General features: G+C 40.5%; 1 protein-coding gene across 5 annotated transcripts in view; it reads right to left on the bottom strand.

The window, feature by feature from the left end:
• Positions 1-24,197, bottom strand: part of dmd (dystrophin) — a 2,012,228-nt gene that overhangs the window by 939,632 nt on the left and 1,048,399 nt on the right. The gene's annotated exons all lie outside the window — the stretch shown is intronic.

The following is a 24,197-nucleotide window of genomic DNA, read 5'->3' as shown; positions in this document are numbered from 1 at the left end:
ATACTTGCTTTTGTGCCCATATCCCTTAACATTTTGGTGAACAAACATGTATCCTTCTCAGATTTGAAGTTAACAATTGTTCCCAAGAGAGTTCCAAGCATCTACCAACCTTTGTGTGAGGAAGTGCTCAACATCTCTACTGAACACTCTGGCCTTAATTCTCAAATTGTGAGAAAGTGAGGACTGCAGATGTTGGAGATCAAAGTCGAGAGTGTGGTGCTGGAAAAGCACAACACTCCTGATGAAGGACTTATGCCTGATATGTCGATTCTCCTGCACCTCAGATGCTGCCTGACCTGCTGTGCTTTTCCAGCATCACACTCTCGACTCAGACTTCTCAACGGTGACTGCTGGTCCTGAAATCCTCAATTAGTGAAAATAGTTTATCTTTATCCACCCTGATTTTTCCTAATAATATCTGGAAGTCTTTGATCAGATCACTTCATAACCTTCTAAGTTCTCGCGAAAAAAGGCCTAATTTGTATAATGTCTCCTCATAACTTAACTGCTGACATCGAGGTGTCATTCTTGTAAATCTCACTCCCTCCCAGGCCAATCTATCCTTCCTAAGGTGTGGTGCCCAGGTCTTCTCTCTGTACTCCAAGTGGGGTCTAGCCAGGGTTTTGTACAATCAGAGCATAACCTCTGAATCCTTGTACTCCTGTCCTCTAGATATAATGGCCAGCGTTCCATTCACTTAATTGAATATTTTCTGCACCTATTTGCAACATTTTAAAGATCGATGAACCTGAACCAACAAGTCTTGGCATCCACTGTATATAATTTCTTACCATCCAGAAAGTACCCTGATTTATCCTTTTCTCGATCCAAAATGGAAAGCGTGACACTTGATTACATTGAATTCCGTCTGCCAGCTTTGCCCATTCACCTAGTCAATCAGTATCCCTTTGTAGTTTTATGATATTACCTACACTGTCCACAATGATTTCTAACTTTGTGTGAATAACTGAAGTTGAATAACTTTTCATTGGCAAAAATAAAACAGCATTAACTCTCTTTACACTTAAAAAAAGTCAGCTTTTAACGTAGGCATGGAAATAAACCAGAGAAGCAATGATTCATTTGTTTCATGCACAAATGGTAAGGTAATGTTTTGTAACACTATTAGGTATCAACAGCATAATCGCATTGGAAATGTGATATTAAGACATTTCTGATAAGTGGGGGTATGTTTTCTGTGGGCCAACAATGCTCTTTTGAGCAAAATAGCTTCAAAATTAATGAATATCCAATGAATTAATATGTAACTGTACGACAGAATGGCAAGACCTTTTTGGAATGAATTAGGAAGTTTACTTTTAAAAAAAATTCAAATTGGAAGCTTCATAACAGTGAGGTCATTATGAGAGGTCAAAGTGTCTGCAATATCACAGTGGATACTTCATGGTTTATCTGCACACATTCTTGATTATTCAACTGGAACTGCTCATTACCAAGATGTACCTTACATGTCCCTCAAAGTAATTTTTTTTTGCAATTTTCAAACTGTAAACACTTATTAAAAATAAATAACAGCATATAATGGCAATACTAAAGCTAACCTAAATAATTTAGTGTAAAATAATACTTTCTAAGAACATTCATTGCCCAAAGTGACTCGCCATTTCATTTATATAAACCCCTTTCCTGGTTACAGATTCAGCCTACTCTGGCTTATATAATATCTTGCTGTGATATAGGGGCAAAGTTAGCTCAATTGGCTGAACTGTTGGCTTGTGATGCAGAGTGATGACACAGTGTAGCTTCAATTTCTGTGCCTGAGGTTACCACAAAGGCCCTGGCTTCTCAACTTTTCCCCTCGCCTGAGACATGACAACCCTCAGGTTAAAATAATGGAGTTTCTCTCATGATAATGCAGCCCTATGGCATGCTGGGACTGTGGTGACATTATTTGATATTGAAAATTCACACTAACTTCTAAAAATAGGATTGTGCCCATCAGAATTGTACTGCTTGCTGTTGCATTAATTTACACTGGTACACATGGTGGCTCAACGGTTAGTACTGCCGCTTCATAGCGCCAGGGACCAAGTTCGATTACAACTTCAGGCAACTGTCTGTGTAGAGTTTGCATGTTCTCCCTATCTCTCATGTGTTTCCTCCAGGTGCTCCGGTTTCCTTCATAGAGCAAAGATATAGGTGAATCGACTGTGCTAAATTGCCCAGAGTATCTGCAGATTTGCAGTTTAGGTGGATTAGCAGTGGGAAATGTAGGGTTACAATAGTAGGGTCTGGGTGGGATGCCCTTTGGAGGGTCGGTGTGGAAACAGGCCATTTGGCCCATGGAGTCCACTCCGTGGGGATTCTATGAACCAAAATTCTAATCCATCCAAACCCTGAGGGAATATTATAATTGAAAGATAGTTTCTACTTTAAACAATATCATCCTTCTTTCAGTGTTAAGAAACAGAACTATTTTTAAAATCAGTCTTCCATTGGCACCTAAAAAAACCTTGTCCTCTTCATTTTTACATGCTCACTCACTTTAGGTCCTTCATGCAATATGCATCGACCGAGAACTGATATGATAGAAATCCCTCATTTCTGCCACAGCAACTGTTACTCACTATGAGTAAGAAAATAAATGCTGCAGAAGTTAATGTGAAGTAAAATCTACCACACATTTCACATTTTGGAGGAGCCCTCTGTTGTAGACCAGGTCAGACCCCTAAAACATTTCAAGATGATAGCTCGGACCCAAACTTTACTAGATGCTTTAAGGTGCTACATTTTGGAAAGCAAATCTTAGTAGAACTTATACACTTAATGATAAGGTCCTAGGGAGTGCTGCTGAACAAAGAAACTTTGGAGTGCAGATTCATAGCTCCTTGAAAGTGAAGTCGCAGGTAAATAGGATATTGAAGAAGGCGTTTGGTATGCTTTCTTTTACTGGTCAGAGTATTGAGTACAGAGTATTGAGTCATGTTGCAGCTGTAGAGGACATTGGTTAGGCCACTGTTGGAATATTGCGTGCAATTCTGGTCTCCTTCTTATCAGAAAGATATTGCGAAACTTGAAAGGGTTCAGAAAAGATTTACAAGAATGTTACCAGGGTTGAAGGATTTGAGCTATAGGGAGAGGCTGAATAGGCTGGGGCTGTGTTCCCTGGAGCGTCGGAGGCTGAGGGGTGACCATATAGAGGTCTACAAAATTATGAGGGGCATGGATAGGATAAATAGATGAAGTCTTTTCCCTGGGGTCGGGGAGTCCAGAACTAGAGGGCATAGATTTAGGGTGAGACAGGAAAGATGCAGAAGAGATGTAAGGGGCAACGTTTTCATACAGAGGGTGGTACATGTATGGAATGAGCTGCCAGAGGAAGTGGTGGAGGCTGATACAATTGCAACATTTAAAAGTCATTTGGATGGGTATATGAATAGGAAGGGTTTGGAGGAATATGGTCCGGGTGCTGGCAGGTGGGACTAGATTGGGTTGGGATATCTGGTCGGCATGGACGGGTTGGATCGAAGGGTCTGTTTCCATTCTGTACATCTCTATGACTAAGCAGGTGTAGTGTGTATATTCAGGGGAGAATCAGCTGGTCAAACCACTTAGTTTTAAACAAAACAGAACTTATTTACAAGATTACTGAATGAAACACAAACAAAAAGAAAACAGAAAACTGAATAACTTAATCTATTCAAAAACTTAACATAATGATGCTGTTCCAAAAACTTGCGATAATCTCCATATACACCCCTTGGCATAAAAAGGTAAAATCAAACACAGGTTCTTACAGGAGAGAAATCAGAGACAGAGTACCAGCCTAGACCTGCTTCTTTGAATCCAGCAACATTTCCCACATTACTGTTAAAAACCAAAACAAACCAAGCCAAACCAAAACAGAGAAAGGCTAAACTGGGAAAGCTGGCCACTCCCCTTTCATTGTACAAGTGTTTTTTAAACTTGAAAGTCTTCCGCATGAGGCAGTATCAAATTGGCCCTAAAACCCTTCACCTCCAGACTTTTCAGAGTCTGTGTCGTTTATGCCCTCACTAAAAATAAACAAGGGCAGCATAACCTTGTTAAAGGAGCAGTTTGTCACACCTCTTAACTCAGCGTCTCTTGTCAATGCAGAGGAAACACTTTGTTTACACAGTATCAAAACACTGGACTATACTGCAGTCAGCCGCCTGTCAATAAGGCAACACCTTACACTGTTGGTAAAAAGGCACACCACAAATCTGAAAAAGCAGTTGGTGGCAACTTTTCCTTTCTTTTTAATGCAATGTACAACTCTATGACTCTTGAGTTGATAGAGCTCATATTGTCCTGATCTTCATCTTTCCAGTCCTTTCAGGCACAAACTCCAGCTGCAGGTATGCTTTGTCCCTATACACATGACTATTCTTCATCTTAATCTTAAAAGTGTGGGTTGATTGCTTTAGACATTTTAATTGTCCTCAGTTAGGGGGCATTTTGTTTCCCATAGCAGTTGGCAACAGGGACACCCAGACCAACTAAAGAATTGCAGTTCCCATCCTACCAAGATCAAGTAACTCAGCAGACAGCAATGTATGAACCCAGCATCTTCTATTTTGTAGCACTCTCTGCTGAACTCCATTGCAAACCTGCAGACTGAACATCAGGAACAAACGCTTCACTTGGACTCAAACCGATTTTATTGGCAGCTCAGGATTTTAATTGAAGGATGCTCTCAGTTTCTATTCTGAAGATTTTCATCTGTAATGTCAAAGATCTTTAATTAAATTTGTTAAATTTGATAACTTAACCCAACACTGTGGTTTTGACTGATTTGAACATCAAATGCCAAAAAATGCCAAAAATTAGAAAGAAACCTAAAGAAAAAAAATCTTGGAATTATATTCAAAATGAACATTCCTTTTGAAGTCAAGAAAAAAGCAGCCTCATCTCCCTTTGTACATTGCAAAGGAGATTTCTTTTTTATGATTTACTGATAGACTATAAAGGCTCCCAGATCCCTGACAACACTCAAACTTTTAAATAGAAAATCTTCGTAATCTTCTCATCAAACATTTCATTATAATTAGGAAAAATGAAGACATTAGTAGTCACCTATCAAAGATAACTATTTCAATTTCTGAAGTGAAACTGAACCCAGCTCTCACCAGAAGATATTTTCCTTGGCCTGCCAGTTGTTTCCAATATCCTCCTTTTCCCTCCTTAAAAGGTGCTGACATTGATTTCCATGGCCACTGAATATCTCAACTATGAGTTACAAGGATGCACATTTGAGGTTATTTGATAAACTTAAGTCCTTTCCTATCCATGATGTCTCTTCATCAACAGTCAAACAAGGCTCACTGGACAGGAGTAAAGAGTAGCGACACTCAACAGTTTCCATTTTTAACCAATGGACCAATAAAGCCAATTTAGTCTTCTCCTTTGTTAATGCCTGACAAAATCATCTTTAAGCTTGTTAATATCTTTATTTAAGAAAGAGAGATCATAGTTTTATGATAAGAGATAACACATTTAAAACAGACATGAGAAGCAATTGCTTCTGTCAACGAATCATGAATCTGTTGAATTCACTCCCCCAGAATGTAGTGAATACTGGAAAGTTGAGCAAATTGAAGGAAGAGACAGGCAGATTTTAAATTAGTAACGCATTGAAGGACTACAGAGAGCAGGCAGTAAAGTGGAGTTGAGGCTGAGGTGAGGTGATTGCTTCAAATGGTGGAGGATGCTTGAGGGACTGCATTGCTTATTCCTGTCCCTAGTTCTCATGTACTTGAAGGTCAAGAGGAACAATTGGTAGATATTCATTGTTTGAGCACACATAAGGAACAGCTATAACACTACAGACTATAACAGAGGAATAAGACTGAGAAAGTTAATGAACTCTGGACAAAAAAGATGAGGGGAGGAATCCAGTTAGGGTGAAGAACATAGGTACTGGTGAAATGTGTGGAGGAATCAGGTGACAAGTACAGTGAGGCCATTCTCAACAGCAAAAGCATTTCACTGCATATTTTCTATGTTTGCTGTTATTAGGGACAATTTTAGATGATTTGTGCTGACACCTCTGTATAGCAGGCAGGATTTGAACTCAGGCCTTCTGACCTCAAGGTGAGGACACTAATGTGCTCTTGCAGGACAGGGGTGAAGACTATTTTTCAAGTCAAAGTGGTGGAAAAACAGTTTCAATATTTAACAATACATGGTAGTTGCAGGTGGTTGAAGCTGAGGCTCCATAATGAAAAACTAAATGCAACAGAACTGTAACGGCATCAAACCTGTGATTTCTGATTTATGAGACCACTGACTTTCCACTTGGTCACTGTGCTTTACAAATGATCACAGTGGGATTCAAACTTGCAATCTTGTGATAATAAAGGGAGGAGAAAGTGAGGACTGCAGATGCTGGAGATCAGAGCTGAAAATGTGTTGCTGGAAAAGCGCAGCAGGTCAGGCAGCATCCAAGGAGCAGGAGAATCGATGTTTCGGGCATAATGGAGGTGGAGGTGACAAGTACAGTGAGGCCATTCTCAACAGCAAAAGCATTTCACTGCATATTTTCTATGTTTGCTGTTATTAGGGACAATTTTAGATGATTTGTGATGACACCTCTGTATAGCAGGCAGGATTTCAACTCAGGCCTTCTGACCTCAAGGTCTATGGTCAGTATCTATGGAAGTTGTTTATATGGACTTCTGGAAGACACCTGATAAAGTCCCATGTAAGAGACTGTTAACTAAGATAGAAGCTCAGAGAATTGATTCCTGAAGATGGGCTTATGCCCGAAACGTCGATTCTCCTGCTCCTTGGATGCTGCCTGACCTGCTGCGCTTTTCCAGCAACACATTTTCAGATCTTCTGATAATACTCCAACTCACCAAGTCAAACTCTTATCTATCGAGTCAGATAACCACTGTTCACTCTAGCCACTATGCTTTGCAACATTCTCACGAGGCAAAGATAAATTGCCAATTGATGGGGAATGACCGTTTTGAATTGGCTTGATTTGCCTTTTTGCACTTTGCCTCCTTAGCCAGAGATACCTAACTTATATCACTGCTGACTTGCTCTGCTATTTAGTGCGGACACAAAGCCACAATGCTTTTCATGTCGTCAGTGGGTCTGAGTCAAGGGAGACTGCATTTGCTCAGGGATGCCCAGTGCAGAAAGTCAAGAGCAGTCTTTGATACCAGTCCAAGATAGGTCACTTTGCTTTTTACGATTAGATTAGATTCTCTACAATGTGGAAACAGGTCCTTTGGCCCAACAAGCCCACACCACCCCGCTGAAGAGAAACCCACGACCCTATATTTATCCCTGATAACACACCTAACACTGTGGGCAAGTTAGCATAGCCAATTCACCTGACCTGCACGTCTTTGGATTGTGGGAGGAAACTGGAGCACCTGGAGGAAACCCACTCAGACACAGGGAGAATGTGCCAACTCCACACAGACAGGCAAGAATCGAACACAGGACCCTGATGCTGAGAGGCAGGAGTGCTAACCACTGAGCCACCGTGCCGCTCATCAAGAAGAGCAAACTAAAAAACAAACAGTGAATTACAGACATGTTAGCCAAACATCTTGCCTGGAAAAACATTTGGAGTTAATAATCAAGGAAAGAGTAACTGAACACCTTAAATTTTCAGTTAATCAAGGACAGCCCACATTCATTCATGACAGGTAGGTGTGCCTGACAAACCTCACTAAATATCTTCAAGAAGTGGCTAAGGTAGTGCAGATGGGGAATATCTATGGAAGTTGTTTACATGGATTTCCGGAAGGCACCTGATAAAGTCCCATGTAAGAGACTGTTAACTAAGATAAAAGCTCAGAGAATTGACAGCAAATTAATGAGATGGCTGGGCAATTGCTTAAGTGGCTGGTGACAGAAAGTAATGACAATGTACAGGTACTTAAATTGGCAGTATGTGATCACTGGGGTCCCACAGCAATCTGTGCTAGAGCTTCAATTATTCATCTAATTTATGATCAAATTGAATAATATCATAGAATGTCAAATTGCCAAATTTGCTGTTGATAGAAAGTTAGGCAGTATTGTAGGCAGTGGACATAATGGCAAAAAACGAAAAAGGGATATTGATAAACAAAGTAAATTGGCGAAACTGGCAGTTAGAGTTCAATGTAAGCAAGTGTGAGGTTATCCATGCTGCACCAAAGAAAGATAGACTAGAATACTTTCTAGATGGCATGAAGCTAAATACAATGGATGCTTAAAAAGCAGGGAGTTCAGGTGCATACATCTTCAAAATGCAGAAAATAATCCAGAAAGCTAATGTAATGCTGCCCTGTATTTCTTGAGGACAGGAGTACAAGGATGCAGAGGTTATGCTGCAGTTGTAAAAAAAAAACTTAGTTAGACCCCACTTGCAGTACAGAGAGAAGATCTGGGCACTACACCTTATGAAGGATATATTGGCCTGGGAAGGCCAACAATGTAGGTTTACAGGAACCATGCCTGGCATCAGGGCTTAAATTTATCCAGCAGTATCATTCAAATTAGGCTTGGTTTCTCTCAAATTTAAAAGGTCAAAAGGGCGATTTGATCAAAATCTTCCAGATATTAACTGGAAAAGGCAGGGTAGATAAAGTTAAATGTAACTATTTCCACTGGTTAGGAATTCGAGAACTAGGGAGGGCATAGTCTGAGAATTAGGGTCAAACTGTTCTGGAGAGATACTAGGAAGCACTTCAACACACTAAGGCTGAGAGATTAGATTAGATTACTTAAAGTGTGGAAACAGGCCCTTCGGCCCAATAAGTCCACACCGACCCGCCGAAGCATTACCCACCCAGACCCATTCTCCTATATTTACCCCTTCACCAAACACTACGGGCAATTTAGCATGGCCAATTCACCGAACCTGCACATTTTTGGATTGTGGGAGGAAACCGGAGCGCCGGAGGAAACCAAAAGCAGTGTACACAGTGGGTGTGGAAGACGTCATAGGTCAATACTATCCCCTCCTGCAGAATGTCCATGACCCTGCCAGCAAAGTCAGGTGTTGATTATCCCCTATCTGCCATATCCGGGGCAAGTGTCAGCAGAGACAACTCTGGACTGACAATGTTTATCTGGGTACACAACATTCTTTTAAAAATGGCACAGATGCAAGGGAAGCAGATAAATTCTGGGATGTCCTCAGAGTGTTGAGTTGGACAGAGTATGGTAAGATGTGGCAAGTCATACCACAGGGATATGATACATAATTAATGAGGCAAGTTGATAAGATGTGACAAGAACTAGTTAGACCTTATGGTGAAAAACCCTCCAAAAAGTAATTCAATGTAACTTGGACTAAGCCAGAAAAGAGGTTGGATTTAGCCCTTCATCTTGATTTCAATCTCTCCATCTGGCTTTCAATCCGTTATCACCCCTCTCAACTTTTCTTGCTCTGCCTCCACAGCTCTACAGCTGAACATTCACAAGAAGCGTTTTCTTGAAGGTAGCTGAATTCATTTGGTGGTTTGCTAAAATCAATGGATGTTCCTATGATTTCTGTCCAGGAGATTTATTTTTTTAATTGCTGGAGACTCCAGGCCAATCGCGAAGAGTTGGCAACACTACCCTAAAATCTACATCTCTGATCAGGTTTCTGGTCATTTGATCGAATATCACAATACATAATGCAGTGCTAAACATGGTTTTATTACCCTTCAATTAAGTGTCTTGTCTGTCTTACTATCCTCTTTTGAATTGACTTATTTCCCACTTTGAAACATTATCCTGTTCTTGCTACTGCCTTATCCTTACACCTTGTGATAGCTGCCCCATGAAACACCTCCTGCCATTGCTCACCTTTTTGATCATATTTCCTAAGGTGGTGATGGCCTGGCGTCACACTCTGGGGACCTATTTTCGAATCCCACCATGATAGATGGTGGAATTTGAATTCAATAACTAGCTGGAATTAGGAGTCTAATGGTGATCATGAAATCCTTGTCCATTGTCAGAAAAAACCTATCTGGTTCACTACCTGCAACATGAAAAGCCTCCTGCCAATTGCTCACCACTCATTTTTTTTTAAAATGAAGTGACGGCCTAGTGGCATTTTCATCGGACTTTTAATCCAGATACCCAAGCAATGATATCTGGACCCAGTTTGGAATGCTGCCATGGCAGAATTTGAACGCAATTAAAAAAAATCTTGAATTAAGAGTCGAACGACCACCTTGAATCCATTGCCAGTTGTGGGAAGAACCCATCTGGCTCATTGCTGTCCTTACCTGGTCTGATCAACTCATGATCTTAGACCCACAGCAAAATGGTTGACACTTAACTGCCATTTGGGTAATTAGGGATGGGTAATAAATGCTCGACTGGCCAATGTTGCCCATATCCCATGAATGGTTTTTTTAAAAAAATCATCCACAACCGAGGTTGTTTGGTTATCCCTAGCCTCCAGTGGGTAAAGATTTTATTAAAAAATAATCACCTCTTCCCACGCAGCAACGCTGAGCAAAAAAGACCTGGTGACCTCTGACCATCCGGCAGCTCTCGGTCAGTGACTCTGGGATTGTGATGTTAGGGAAAGGTCCACTTCTAGCCTCTCCCACTGCCTGACTGGTTCATGGTTGGGAAAGCATTCCCGAGGGAAGGCAATACAGGAATCGCACTGACTTCCACCATTTTCAAAATTACTCATCCCAATTTAGTTTTTATCGCCATTCCCTTCTCTTACTCTTTGGTCAATGAACCTTGTGTATTCTTTCCACTATCACAGATGCTATCATCTATTTTTGGTCCCACCCACCACTTACAGTCATAGAGTTATTGAGATGTACATCACGGAAACAGACCCTTCGCTCCAACTCTCCATGTCGACCAGATATCCCAACCCAATCTAGTCCCACCTGCCAGTACCTGGCCCATATCCCTCCAAACCCTTCCTATTCATATACCCATCCAGATGCCTCTTAAATGTTGCAATTGTACTAGCCGCCACCACCACTTCCTCTGGCAGCTCATTCCATACGTGTACCACCCTCTGTGTGAAAACGTTGCACTTTAGGTCTCTTTTGAATCTTTCCCCTCTCACCCTAAACCTTTGCCCTCTAGCTCTGGACTCCCCCAAGCCAGGGAAAAGACTTTGTCTATTTATCTTATCCAAGCCCCTCATGATTTTATAAACCTTGATAAGGTCAATCCTCAGCCTCTGATGCTCCAGGGAAAACAGCCCCAGCCTGTTCAGCCTCTTCCTATATCTCAAATCCTCCAACCCTGGCAACATGCTTGTAAGTCTTTTCTGAACCCTGTCAAGTTTCACAACATATTTTTGATAGGAAGGAGTCCAGAACTGCATGCAATATTGGCATAACCAATGTCATGTAGAGCCACAACATGACCTCCCAACTTCTGCACTCAATACTCTGACGAATAAAGGAAAGCATACCAAACGCCTTCTTCACTATCCTATCTACCTACTCCACTTTCAAGGAGTTATGAAACTGCATTCCAAGATCTCTTTGTTTACAACACTCCCCAAGACCTTACCATTAAGTGTATAAGTCCTGCTAAGATTTGCTTTCCCAAAATGCAGCACCTCCCATTTATCTAAATTAAACTCCATCTGCCACTTCTCAGTCCATTGGCCCACCTGATTAAGATCTCGTTGTAATCAAAGGTAACCTTCTTCACTGTCCACTACACCTCCAATTTTGGTGTCATCTGCAAACTTATTAACTGTACCTCTTATGCTCACATCCAAATCATTTGTGTAAATGTCAACAAGGGGAGGACCCAGCACCGATCCTTGTGGCACTCCACTGGTCACAGGCCTCCAGTCTGAAAAACCACCCTCTACCACCACCTTCTGTCTTCTACCTTTGAGCCAGTTCTATATCCAAATGGTGACTTCTCCCTGTATTCCATGAGATCTACCCTTGCTAACCAATCTCCCATGGGGAACCTTGTTGAACGCCTTACTGAAATCCATATTTCCACCGCTCTGCCCTCTTCAATCATCTTTGTTACTTCTTCAAAAACCTCAATCAAGTTTGTGAGACATGATTTCCCACGCACAAAGCCATGTTGACTATCCCTAATCAGTCCTTGCCTTTCCAAATACATGTACATCCTGTCCCTCAGTATTCCCTCCAACAACTTGCCCACCACTGACGTCAGGCTCACTGGTCTATAGTTCCCTGGCTTGTCCTTACCATCCTGCTTAAACTGTGGCACCACGTTTGCCAACCTCCAGTCTTCCGGCACCTCAACAATGACTATCGATGATACAAATATCTCAACAAAGAGGCCCAGCAATCACTTCCCTAGTTTTCCATAGAGTTCTAGGGTACACATGATCAGGTCCTGGGGATTTATCCACCTTTATGCATATCAAGACATCCAGCACTTCCTCCTCTGTAATACGGACATTTTGCAAGGTGTCACCATCTATTTCCCTACATTCTATATCTTCCATGTTCTTTTCCACAATAAATAGTGATGCAAAATACTCTCCTGCGGCTCCACACAAAGGCTACTTTGCTGATCTTGGAGAGGCCCTATTCTCTCCCTAGTTACACTTTTGTCCTTAATGTATTTGTAAAAACCCTTTGGATTCTCCTTAATTCTATTTGCCAAAGCTATCTTATGCCTCCTGTTTGCCCTCCTGATTTCCCTCTTAAGTATACTCCTAATGCCTTTATACTCTAAAGATTCACTCGATCTATCCTGTCTATACCTTACATATGCTTCCTTCTTTTTCTTAACTAAACCCTCAATTTCTTTAGTCACCCAGTATTCCCTGTACCTACCAGCCTTCCCTTTCACCCTGACAGGAATATACTTTCTCTGGATTTTCGTTATGTCATTTCTGAAGGCTTCCCATTTTCCAGCCGTCACTTTACTTGTAACTATCTGCCCTCAATCTTGCCTAATACCGTCAAAATTGGCCTTTCTCCAATTTAGAACTTCAACGTTTAGATGTGGTCTATCCTTTTCCATCATTATTTAAAGTCAAATAGAATTATGGTCGCTGGCCCCAAAGTACTCCCCCACTGACACCTTATTTCCCAAGAGTAGATCAAGTTTTGCACCTTCTCTAGTATGTATATCCACATACTGAATCAGAAAATTTTCTTGTACACACTTAACAAATTCCTCTCCAGCACTGTGGCTCAGTGGTTAACACTGCTGCCTCACAGCACCAAGGTCCCAGGTGCAATTCTAGCCTCAGGCAACTGTCTGTGTGGAGTTTGCACATTCTCCCCGTGTCTGCGTGGGTTTGCTCCGGTTTCCGCCCACAGTCACAAAGATGTGCAGGTCAGGTGAATTGGCCATGCTAAATTGTCCATAGTGTTAGGTGCATTAGTCAGAGGGAAACGGGTCTGGGTGGGTTACTCTTCGGAGGGTCAGTGTGGACTGGTTGGGCCCAAGGGCCTGTTTCTGCACTGTAGGGAATCTAATCTAAATCCTTAACACTATGGCAATCCCAGTCTATGTTTGGAAAGTTAAAAATCCCCTTCCATAACCACCGTATTATTCTTACAGATAGCTGAGATCTCCTTACAAGTTTGTTTCTCAATTTCCCTCTGACTATTAGGGGGTCTATAATACAATCCTAATAAAGTGATCATCCCTTTCTTATTTCTCAGTTCCACCCAAATAACTTCCCTGGATGTATTTTCAGGAATATCCTCCCTCAGCATAGCTGTAATGATATCCCTTAAAAACACCACTCCCCCTCCTCTCTCACCTCCCTTTCTGTCCTTCCTGTAGCATTTGTATCCTGGAACATTAAACTGCCAGTCCTATCCATCCTTGAGCCACATTTCTGTAATTGCTATGATATCCCAGTCCCATGTTCCTTACTATTCCCTGAGTTAATTTGCCTTCCCTGTTAGGCCTCTTGCATTGTAGAAAATGCAGTTTAATTTATCAGTCCTACCTTGTTCTCTTTGTCCCTGCTTGCCCTGACTGTTTAACTCACCTTTATTCTCAACTGTACTAGTCTCAAATTGATCTCTTTCCTCACTATCTCCCTGGGTCCCACCCCCCCACCTTTCTAGTTTCAATTCTCGTGAGCAGTTCTAGTAAATGTCCCTGCCAGTATATTAGTCCCCTTCCAATTTAGGTGCAATCCGTCCTTCTTGTACAGGTCACTTCTACCCCAGAAGAGATTCCAATGATCCAAAAATGTGAATCCTTCTCCCATACACCAGCTCCTCAGCCATGCATTCATCTGCTCTATCCTCCTATCCCTGCCCTCACTAGCTCATAGCTGGTGGAGATCTCCTTTTTAAATTCCTGCCTAACACTCTGTATTCTCCCTTCAAAATCTCAACCTTTTCCTTCTCTGTGTCATTGGTTGCAATGTGTACAATGACCTCCTGTTGGGCCCCTCTCCCCCTTGAGAATATTTTGCACCCTCTCTGAGACTACCTTGATTCTGGCACCAGGGAAGCAACACACCATTCTGCTTTTTCACTGCTGGCCACAGAAATGTCTGTCTGTACCTAGGACTAGAGAGTCCCCTAACACAATTGATTGCTTGGAACCCGACGTATCCCTCATTGCATTAGAGCCAGTGTCAATACCAGAAACTTGGCTGTTCATGCTACGGTCCCCTGAGAATCCATCACCCCCTACATTTTCCAAAACAGCATACTTGTTTGAAATGGGGATAGCCACAAAAGACTCCAGCACTACCTGCCTACCTCTCTTACCTTTCCTGGAATTAACTCATCTTTGTTACTGTATCTGCGACTTTCCCCCCTTCCTACAAGTGCCAACCATCACATCCCCTCACTCTTGTAAATTCCTCATTGCCTCCATCTGTCTCTACAACCGATCCATTCGATCTGATAGGATTCACAACCAACAGCATTTATTGCAGATATAATCCTCTGTAACACGTAAACTCTCCCTGAACTCCCACATCTGACAAGAAGAGCACATTACTCTACTAAAGGCCATTTCTGCTTCTTTCAATCTGCAGACCCAAAAAAAGCACTGTCTTACTCCTCTAAAAACACTTATGGCTTATATTTGAAGTTTAATCAGGAGACATATCTCAATAAAACATATAAAATAGAAAGAACCCACTCTACTCGCTACTGCAGACTTACTGTAAGACCACACTTAAAATATCCACTTATCTGTTTCTGTGCTATGAACTCCCCCAAACAGGTTCCTCCAAGATCAGTTGCAAATTTCACTGTTTGTTAATTTTCCCAGATGTACTCCAATGATACATGAATTCAACAGCAAAGGCAGTAACTACACAGGTTCAATGCTCTGTTAGTCAGATGTGTGGGTTTCTTTCTCTCTCTCCCTCTTGCTCGCGCTCTCTCTCCTGCACTGACCTCGTCATGTGCTGCCTTTGTCTGTCCCTCTCCCTTTTAAAATTGCTGTTGTTTTGACTTTTTTTCTCCCAAGTTCCAAACAAAGCAACAGCATATAAAATAGTAATTGCTGCTCCTAGAATTCAATGAAATCACCTCCAAATCTTAAAATACCTCAAAAAAGGAGCAGCTTTACAGCCAGAAAGATTATCCAGAATCCTCGACTTGCTCAAAGCCCATCACATCACATTTTGAAAGTTTTTCAATTCTAATGAAAATACAGATTTTAAGTGTTAACTCTGCTTATCTCTCCACGCTTCAGGCTCTCTGCCTTTATTCCTGATGAAGGGCTTTTGCCCGAAACGTCGATTTTGCCTGTCCTCGGATGCTGCCTGAATTGCTGTGCTCTTCCAGCACCACTGATCCAGATTCTCTCCATAGATGCTGACCAGGTGAGTGTTTCCATCATTTTGTGCTTCATTTCAGATCTTCAGCATCCACAATATTCTGCATTCTGATTATCACCACCTCTTTGGTGTGTTACTCAAGCATCACCAATCATCCCATTAATTCTGTTGAGATATTTTCATATTGCAAAGGTAAAAGTGAGGTCAAGTAGGGTCGGTCATATTTTGTAGGGTCTTTTACCCCATCTAACTACACACAAACATCAGGTGCAGGACTAGACCATTCAGGCCTTCAGTTCTGATCCTCCATGGACTGAAATCATACTTCATCTGATTGAAAGATCTGATTGAAGTGATTCACAGTCAAAGAAATTTGAGACTTACAGTGTAAAGGGGTCTACACAGATACAAATTATTGTGACGATATTCAATTTGATGTTACTGCTGCAATAATTGAGCAGTGAAGGTATGTATGTATTGATGTAATGTGAGGAAATACAAAGTACTTTCTTGATAACTCAACAATATTTACATGATTACCATTGCAACAACAGTTCTCTTTTACGTAGCTGTCCAAAATCCCTGAACAACCCTGCTTGCCATACTAAAATTACACAGACACACATCAGCAAAGTGATAGGTACCTGGAAAGTAAAAGTGATATAATAAAATAATTTAAGTTGGATAGTGCTGCTCCTCTCTTCTTCTGAGGCAGTTGGTCATCAAACAGAAAGTAAGTGTTTTTTTCAACTCATATGTCTCAATATTATTCTGTTGAGTGCAAGGTGGATCATCCATATTGTACTTTGAATATCTGCATTCGGTTCAGGCAATTTATGCAAACACTCTGTTATATTAAAAGTTAATTAAAAATTAAATCAACTGGTCAGACAACTGTCAAAATGTGTGGCACAGAGCCATGACTTGATGCTTCAGACTATTATCAAGAATAACCTTATTTTTCAGTATCAGTAAAATGCCATTCACTTGTATAAAATTTTACTGCAGCTTTGAAGACTGTTATGTCTTTTTCCAGGTTATTTTCTGTTGTCACCAATATATGCTTCATTACAATTTTAACTTTCGATCACTTCCTTGCCTGCAAATCAGGCATTAATTCAATATATGACACCCGATTAAATGTTTTTTTCTCATGGAAAGTATATAGATCCTTGGTATGCTTAATTTGATGACGATTACTTGCATAGCTTGAGAGAAGAGTGACATATTATTGTCATTGCAATGATACTATAGGAAAGGAACATCTCAACATTTTCACATGTAATTAAAAACACTTCATTAATGTAAGGTTTGTGTTTTTTGACAAATATATTGTACCAATAACAACAATTGGACAAGTGAACATGTTTTTAAAGCAGTAATTACTATGCAGAATGGGGTTCAAAGAGCCTGCACAAGTGAGTTGAAAGGGAGTCGAAAAGAACATAACATGCAATCTCTCCAAACTGAATTGCATTCATCTTTCAATTAAAATGTAATTTCTGTTTTCAACTTCACAGCTTCAATCAACCCCTCATCCAAACTATGCAATTCATCATCCTAATTGGTAGAGATTGTCTTCCATTTAGGAATGGATAAATGCAAAACCAAATTGTTCTGCTTCGAGGAAAGATTTTGAGAAACAATCTTGAGTTAGCTAAATGGATCAGAAGCAGAACGATCCAAATTATTCACATTTTTGTTTGATTCAGTTTTCTGTAAACATCATTGTGTTTCCCTTATTGACTCTGGCTTTTGCAGAATTAGTTCATTAGAGAAAAGCCCCTGGATGCTACTTCTACAATTTCAGTGTTACTTGTTCTTCTGTTTACAATACATCGCTTGACATTAAGGGTGCACAGACTATTATAACTCACAATTTAGTTGAGTCAGATTCATTGGAGTATATCAGTAACAACCTTTCTCCCCTCCTTTGACATTGTTACTTGCCTCTGAGTACAACATACATTAGTGATGATAGGTCACTTTGTGGAATGCAGCAATCCTCTACAATCTGTTCAAAGCGAAATTCCAAAGCATGGAAATATTATAACTTTAACAGATGCAGGAGTGAATCAAAAATTCAATGCATGTAGACTGGCAATCAATCCTGATTCCATGAAAACATTTTGTCAAATTCATTTTTCGATGCCAGTCCCCTTGAAACTGGCCAAGTGGTGACGAATTAATAATACCTGATCCAACAAGACACCCTCCTCAAAATTTACTAACCTCTTGATTATCTGATGTTACAAATAGTAGTGTGATTTCTAGGAGAAAACAAGTTTCAAATTACAGTCCTCTGTATTGAACTCACATGGTTAAACAATATTAGTAACTTTCATATCAATGGCTTCACAGGCAAGTGGAATGAACAGACGTAGATAAAATGCTGCCAGGAACAGGAATCAATCAAACAAAACTATTTAAACAACAATACCAACATCAGACCAATAGATGTAACATATGGCCAGTAATCAGCAAAATTGTACTATAAACTTTACCCAAAGCAAGAGAGAGAGGCAGGCTATGTTCATGCATATCTGTTCCTTTGGCAGCTTTTCATCCTACGATATGATGATTTGTGCCAAGGTGATCAACCTTGTGTTAAACACCTCCTGCCATGACTCAAGAGTTCCACTCTGAAAAAACACCATGGAGTGAGTGGAAAACACAATGGTGTGTGAAAGGAAGCAGAGCAGGTGTTGTAAATCATTTTGGACTAGCGAAGTAAAACCTTGAATGTGTCTCAACCAATCACGGGAATGTCTGTAAGCTGTGTAAATAAAAAGCTTGTGCGAACTTCAACAAACAAGAACAGAAATAATTCAGGACTATAATGTTGACAATTAGGCAGGGTCAACATAGTTTTGTGGAAGGAAAATTGTGTTTGACCAATCAACAGAAGTTATTTGAGATGGTTATGTGGACTGTTTTTAGGTTTCCATAAGATGCCATAAAGATTATTGTGGATAATAAGAGCTTGTAGTGTAAACAATATCATATTTGCCTGGACTGAAGATTGTCTGGTTAACAGGAAACAGACGCCCAGCATTAATGTGTATTTTTAAGATTGGCAAAAAGTAACGAGTGGTGTGCCATGTGATTGTTGATGGGATATTAACTGCTTCCAATTTATAGAAATGACTTGATTGAAGGGATAATGGTTGTCAACTCTGTTGATGACACAAAGATAAATAGATTAGGTTAGATTAGATGACTTACAGTGTGGAAACAGGCCCTTCGGCCCAACAAGTCCATACCGACCCGCCGAAGCACAACCCACCCAGACCCATTCCCCTACATTTACCCCTTCACCTAACACTACGGGCAATTTAGCATGGCCAATTCACCTAAACTGCACATTTTTGGACTGTGAGAGGAAACCGGAGCACCCGGAGGAAACCCACGCAGACACGGGGAGAATGTGCAAACTCCACACAGAGAGAAATATTTTACAAATTGTTTGAAACTTAAGAGAATTCAGAACTCCAAGCAATCTTGGTATGTGGACACATAATTAATCAAAGCAAGTAATTAGGAAAGCTAAGAGAATATTATCATTTATTGTGGGGAGATTGAATGCAAAATAAAGAGGTTACTTATACAGGGCTGTGGTGAGATTGCATCTTGTATACTGTGCACAATAATATTGAAGGAAAGATATAAATGCATTGGAGGCAGTTCAGGGAAGGTTTGAAACTAATATTTGAAATGCCAAGTGGCTTATGAGAGGTTAGAAATCTGAGACTTGCATCTGCTGGAGTTCAGATGAGGAAGGAAATGACTTGAATGGGTAGATGTGGAGAGGACATTTCCTCTCCTGAGAGAAGCTAGAACTTGGGGTCACCCTCTAAAAATCAGAGGTACCATTTAAAATAGAGACAAACTTCTTTTTTTCCTCTGAACATTGTGACTTTTTGGAACTCTCTTCCAGAAAAGTTGAAAGTTAATCAGAGATAATACAAGGATGTGAATTTGAGATCACAATCAGATCATGTGATCTTATTTAATGGAAGGACAGATTTGGGGAGCTAAATGGCCTACTCCTGCTTCTGATTCACAATTTGTTGTAGAAATCATGTCACCAAGCAAGATTTGATTTAATCAGGTGCATGAAGCAAAAGGAGACGATGGTACATGTCAGAAAGTTGGATAAATTGATCTGGGGTTACCTAGTCACGTGGAGTGTTCCTGCCAACATAGACTGGCTGGGCAGAGTGTCAGGTTCCTTGGTTGTAATTTTCTTGTTTTTTGTAAGCACAATGTTTGAGAAAATTATAAGCAACACCTCTGCTATTCATTCCCAGCTGACCTCAGGATCTTCAAATGCAAACAGTTAAGCTCTAGTCATTTGTCAGTCCTACATTTTGAGAAATTTCCTGAGCACCATGACTATTTCAATAACAAAACTCTACTAATTTTCTTGTTTCCACATTTGGTGGTATTACAACTTCTCTCTGACAAAGGAGGCAAATAACCAAATTATTGGCCATTCTTTATCTCCCCACAAAGTTTCTCAGAAAATACTGTATTTCTGATATGTTTTTCATTTGGGATGCTTTGAAGTTGTGCATTGAGTTTTAATTTCAACTTGTCACATGCATATCTGATGCATCACTTATCTATTCAGTGACAACCTACTGTTAATGATTCAAAAATGCAAAATTGCAACCCATCAATTGCAGATATGTTCTAATCTACCTGCTCCACATGAAGCTGGTGGACACAAACCCTAGATGTCATTGCAGGTATTTATCCTAATCAAGCTGTTCACAGCTGTTATCACACACCTCTGAAGCAGGTTGGACTTGAACTCAGGCCTCTTGGTAAAGAGGTTGGGGAACTACCACGGTGCCACTGGAGCTAACACATCAATGGCAAGTGTGCTGAAAAAAATCTAACATACCTGTAGCTGCATTAGTAAAACAAGGTGTGCCACAGTTTGAAATCTAGTTAAAAAGAAATAATTGCCTCTTTCTTCCACTAAATTTGTCATGCCAGCAGAATTAACCCACTGAAAGAGAACGTTTGATGACTCTGTAGTATTTTAATAGATTTGTTGTTTATAAATCCATAAAAATCTTGAAGTAACCAAACTTTAACCCTCACACACCCAATGAGAACAGGAGATTTGTATATAAGCAGAATACATACCAATTCATTTTTGTTTCGCCCTACCCTCCCACCCCAACACAAGTCTAGTTACTTTGAGAGACAATTGCCACAGCTAGTCACAAATATGGAAATATTAAGGTTTTGAGACAAACAGTTAACTGTATCAACTAAGATTAAGTACTTGCAAGAAGGGGGTACTGATTGGATGATTACTTAAACACACGCAGGAAATGAGGTTCTCATTTGTGTTTTTTTTATTTTTAAACTTTCTTAACCTGTAGGAATTCTTACACTTAAGTATCCAATTTATAGGCACCGAAGAAGGAGCTGCTTTGTGAGCATGACTGAATAGTTCTACTCTCTAGTCTCAAGCTTATAGTAAAAAGTAAGTTTAAGTTATGGCAGGGCAGCTTGGCCATGTAGAAACCCTATGCTTTGGCATGGGATGGAGGTATTCACTTCACATGGCCTAGATGAGCATGAGTGCAGCAAGGCTCTCAAGCTGGAGAAATATGAACTCTGGGTTCCAGAGATCGAAGAGCAGGTGGAATCACTCTCAGACATCTGTGAGACAGAGGATTACATGGATACTACATTTAGGAAGTGGTGAGACCTCAGATAGGGGCATGCAGATATATAGGGAATGGGTACACAGCAGGCAGGCCAAGAGGACTGGCAGGTAGCACTGGAATCCCACAAGGTTATATTGCTTGCCAATTGTACTTCAGTTTTGGAGACTGGTGAGACTCATGGTTTATCAGAAGTGTGCACCAAGTGTCAAGCCTGTGGCACTGCAACTGACTCAGCTCCTGAAAAAATGTAGGGAAAAGAATAGAAGAGCTGTAGTGATTGGGGATTCATTCGTTAGGGAATCAGACAAACATTTCTATGGCACTAGTCATGATGCTAGGATGTTATGTGTCATCGCTGGTGTTAGGGCTAAGAACGTCACAGAGTAGCTGCAAGGCATTATTTTGGGGAGAGTTTGGGGAGTTGGGATCCATATTGGGCTGGGGTGGATCGGATAAGGCTTCAGTCTTCCTATCTCATGTTCAAAGCCTTACTGTATTTGCACAACATGGCTTATGCTGCTTACATCAGAATAATGTCTATTATATCAAAGGCATTTGAATGTACATGGAATGCCATGTACAGGCACTCCACAGCCCTCATCACTGGAGTTCTTCATGTCCCAATGTATTGATGACCATATAAAACTTTGTATGATGTATTATTTATGTAATTATGTATGATGTGAATGTTCAATGTTCACAATATGAAGGACCTGTTCTGTTTCTGATATTCCTCAAAAAGGTTGATTGAAGCCATGACGAATGGACGTCACAGTAGACGTCATTGTTGCTGTGGGCAATGTAGAACAAATGTATAGAGAAATTGAAAAGAAGCAAATTTGTCAGTAAGCCCAGGACCAGCAGCAACCTCCAGTCTTTCAAGGAAGATGAAGACACTGAGCAAGAGAAACATCATGTTCAGTGAGAGACAGCAGTGCAGCGTTGGTTGGAACAAGCCAGACAGGACTGAATTAACACTCACGTCCAATAGATGTCAATTGATGAAGTCATCATAAACTTAAATTTGTTATTGCTCAAAAGGCATGCAGTCTCTGTTTAGAGCCTAATGCAAATGTTGATACTTGGCTTGTTATTCATTAAAAGTTAACAGTAACAACTGTTTGAAGGTTTTACAATATGTGATGCCAATGTGATGCTACATACTGATCAATGAGAAGATGATGGAATGATGGAAATAACAGCCTGTCAGGCAGTATCCATGGAGAAAGAGCATGCTAATGGTTTGCGTCTAGATGACTCTTCATCACAGCCTATCAGAGATGTTATGCTACACTGGGCAATATGGCACTAAGGCCTCTGTCGCTTCATTCTTGTAGGTGCAGTTACTATCAGTCAATCATGCAAATGATGATGCAAAGAGAGAACACATTTAAGAAGGTGAGGTTCCAATGAAGTGTCAGGTTGGGCTCTCTGTGACTTTTCTTTTTCACTTCCCTCCCACTATGTATGCTGAGAAGGGGCTAATCCTGGCTGGCACTGACCAGATTTAAAGCAAAATTCAAAGAAGCAAAAGGAGATCTGAGCAAAACCATTTCACACTGAGTCGTTCCAGTCTGAAATACACTGGAAATGTGGTAGAGGCAAGCATAACTGAGGCATTCATTAGGACATTAGTGATTATTTGAATAGAAAGGAAGAGTAGGGTTATTGGGGAAATTGCAGGAGAACAGCATTAAGTCATCAGGATCATTCAGAAATGTGGTGCAGACACATTCAATGTCGCATTCTGCACAAACAATTCTGTGAAGATTGCTTCTGTTTTCTTCCCTTCTTGCTAAACAACTGGATATCGCATTTTATGTAATAGTTATCTGAGTATTAACTAGTGCAAGAGACACTCAACAAATCTTGTGACAGTAGGATCAGGACCACAGGGAAGAAAGTCTAGAATTATGTAATATTCTTCATAACTTCTGGACATCCCAAAACATGTCACATCCAAAGGAGTATTTTGCGTTACTCTTTTCATGATGGAAAAGCAGCAGATAAGGTGTATACTTATCACATTATTATTTGTAGGGCTTTTAAACATCCAGATGATGTCTTCTCTTCATGTTGGTAGGATGATAAATATTGGTCTGGACACCATGGAGAATTTACCTGTTCATCTTTCAATAATGGGAACTCAGGTGCTCTTAAGTGGACAGACAGGGCTTTGACTTAACCTCAATCACATCTGAAATATAGCACCTCCAACAGTGTAGCACCCCCTTAGTGATGGACTGCAGTGTCAAATTAGATTTACTTGCTCATGACACAAGAGAGGGTTCTGAAACTGTGACCTTCTGACTTAAGAGGTACTTGACATCTATTTAAACATGTTGTTTGATATCCATGTGAAGCAGTAAGGGAAAAGAAACCTTGTACCTCCTTTGCATTGATCATGATGCAGCCCTCTCCCTTATCATTTAGTACTCTTGGTTCGTGTGATTGGCCTCCTAATACACAGATTACAATTCCTGCCTGCTGGCAGGCAATACATGACACCAGGTCTGCATGGTGGACTCACCCCCAGCATTGAAATGAAATCAAAGACTTAAAAGTTCTTCAGGCCTCATATGACAGTGGTGTCCAGTCAGACAATTTGGTTAGTGTATTAATTCTATTTTTCCACCAACTTTACCACAGCATCTATTAATCCATTCAATCATCAAGAAAAATCAGAGATGAGAAAATCCCCAAAGGCTGAAGTTTATTCCCAAAGTATTCAGTTGATCATTTTTGGCCTGCCTTGCTGCTCCATAATTATATGATGATGTTAAATTTACAATAAAATGTGGAGCTGGACCCCAACTTGTTAAAACCGA

This window comes from Chiloscyllium plagiosum, chromosome 12 (genome assembly GCF_004010195.1).
Source record: "Chiloscyllium plagiosum isolate BGI_BamShark_2017 chromosome 12, ASM401019v2, whole genome shotgun sequence".
Taxonomy (NCBI): Eukaryota; Metazoa; Chordata; class Chondrichthyes; order Orectolobiformes; family Hemiscylliidae; genus Chiloscyllium; species Chiloscyllium plagiosum.
This window is presented reverse-complemented; position numbering and strand designations above follow the sequence as displayed.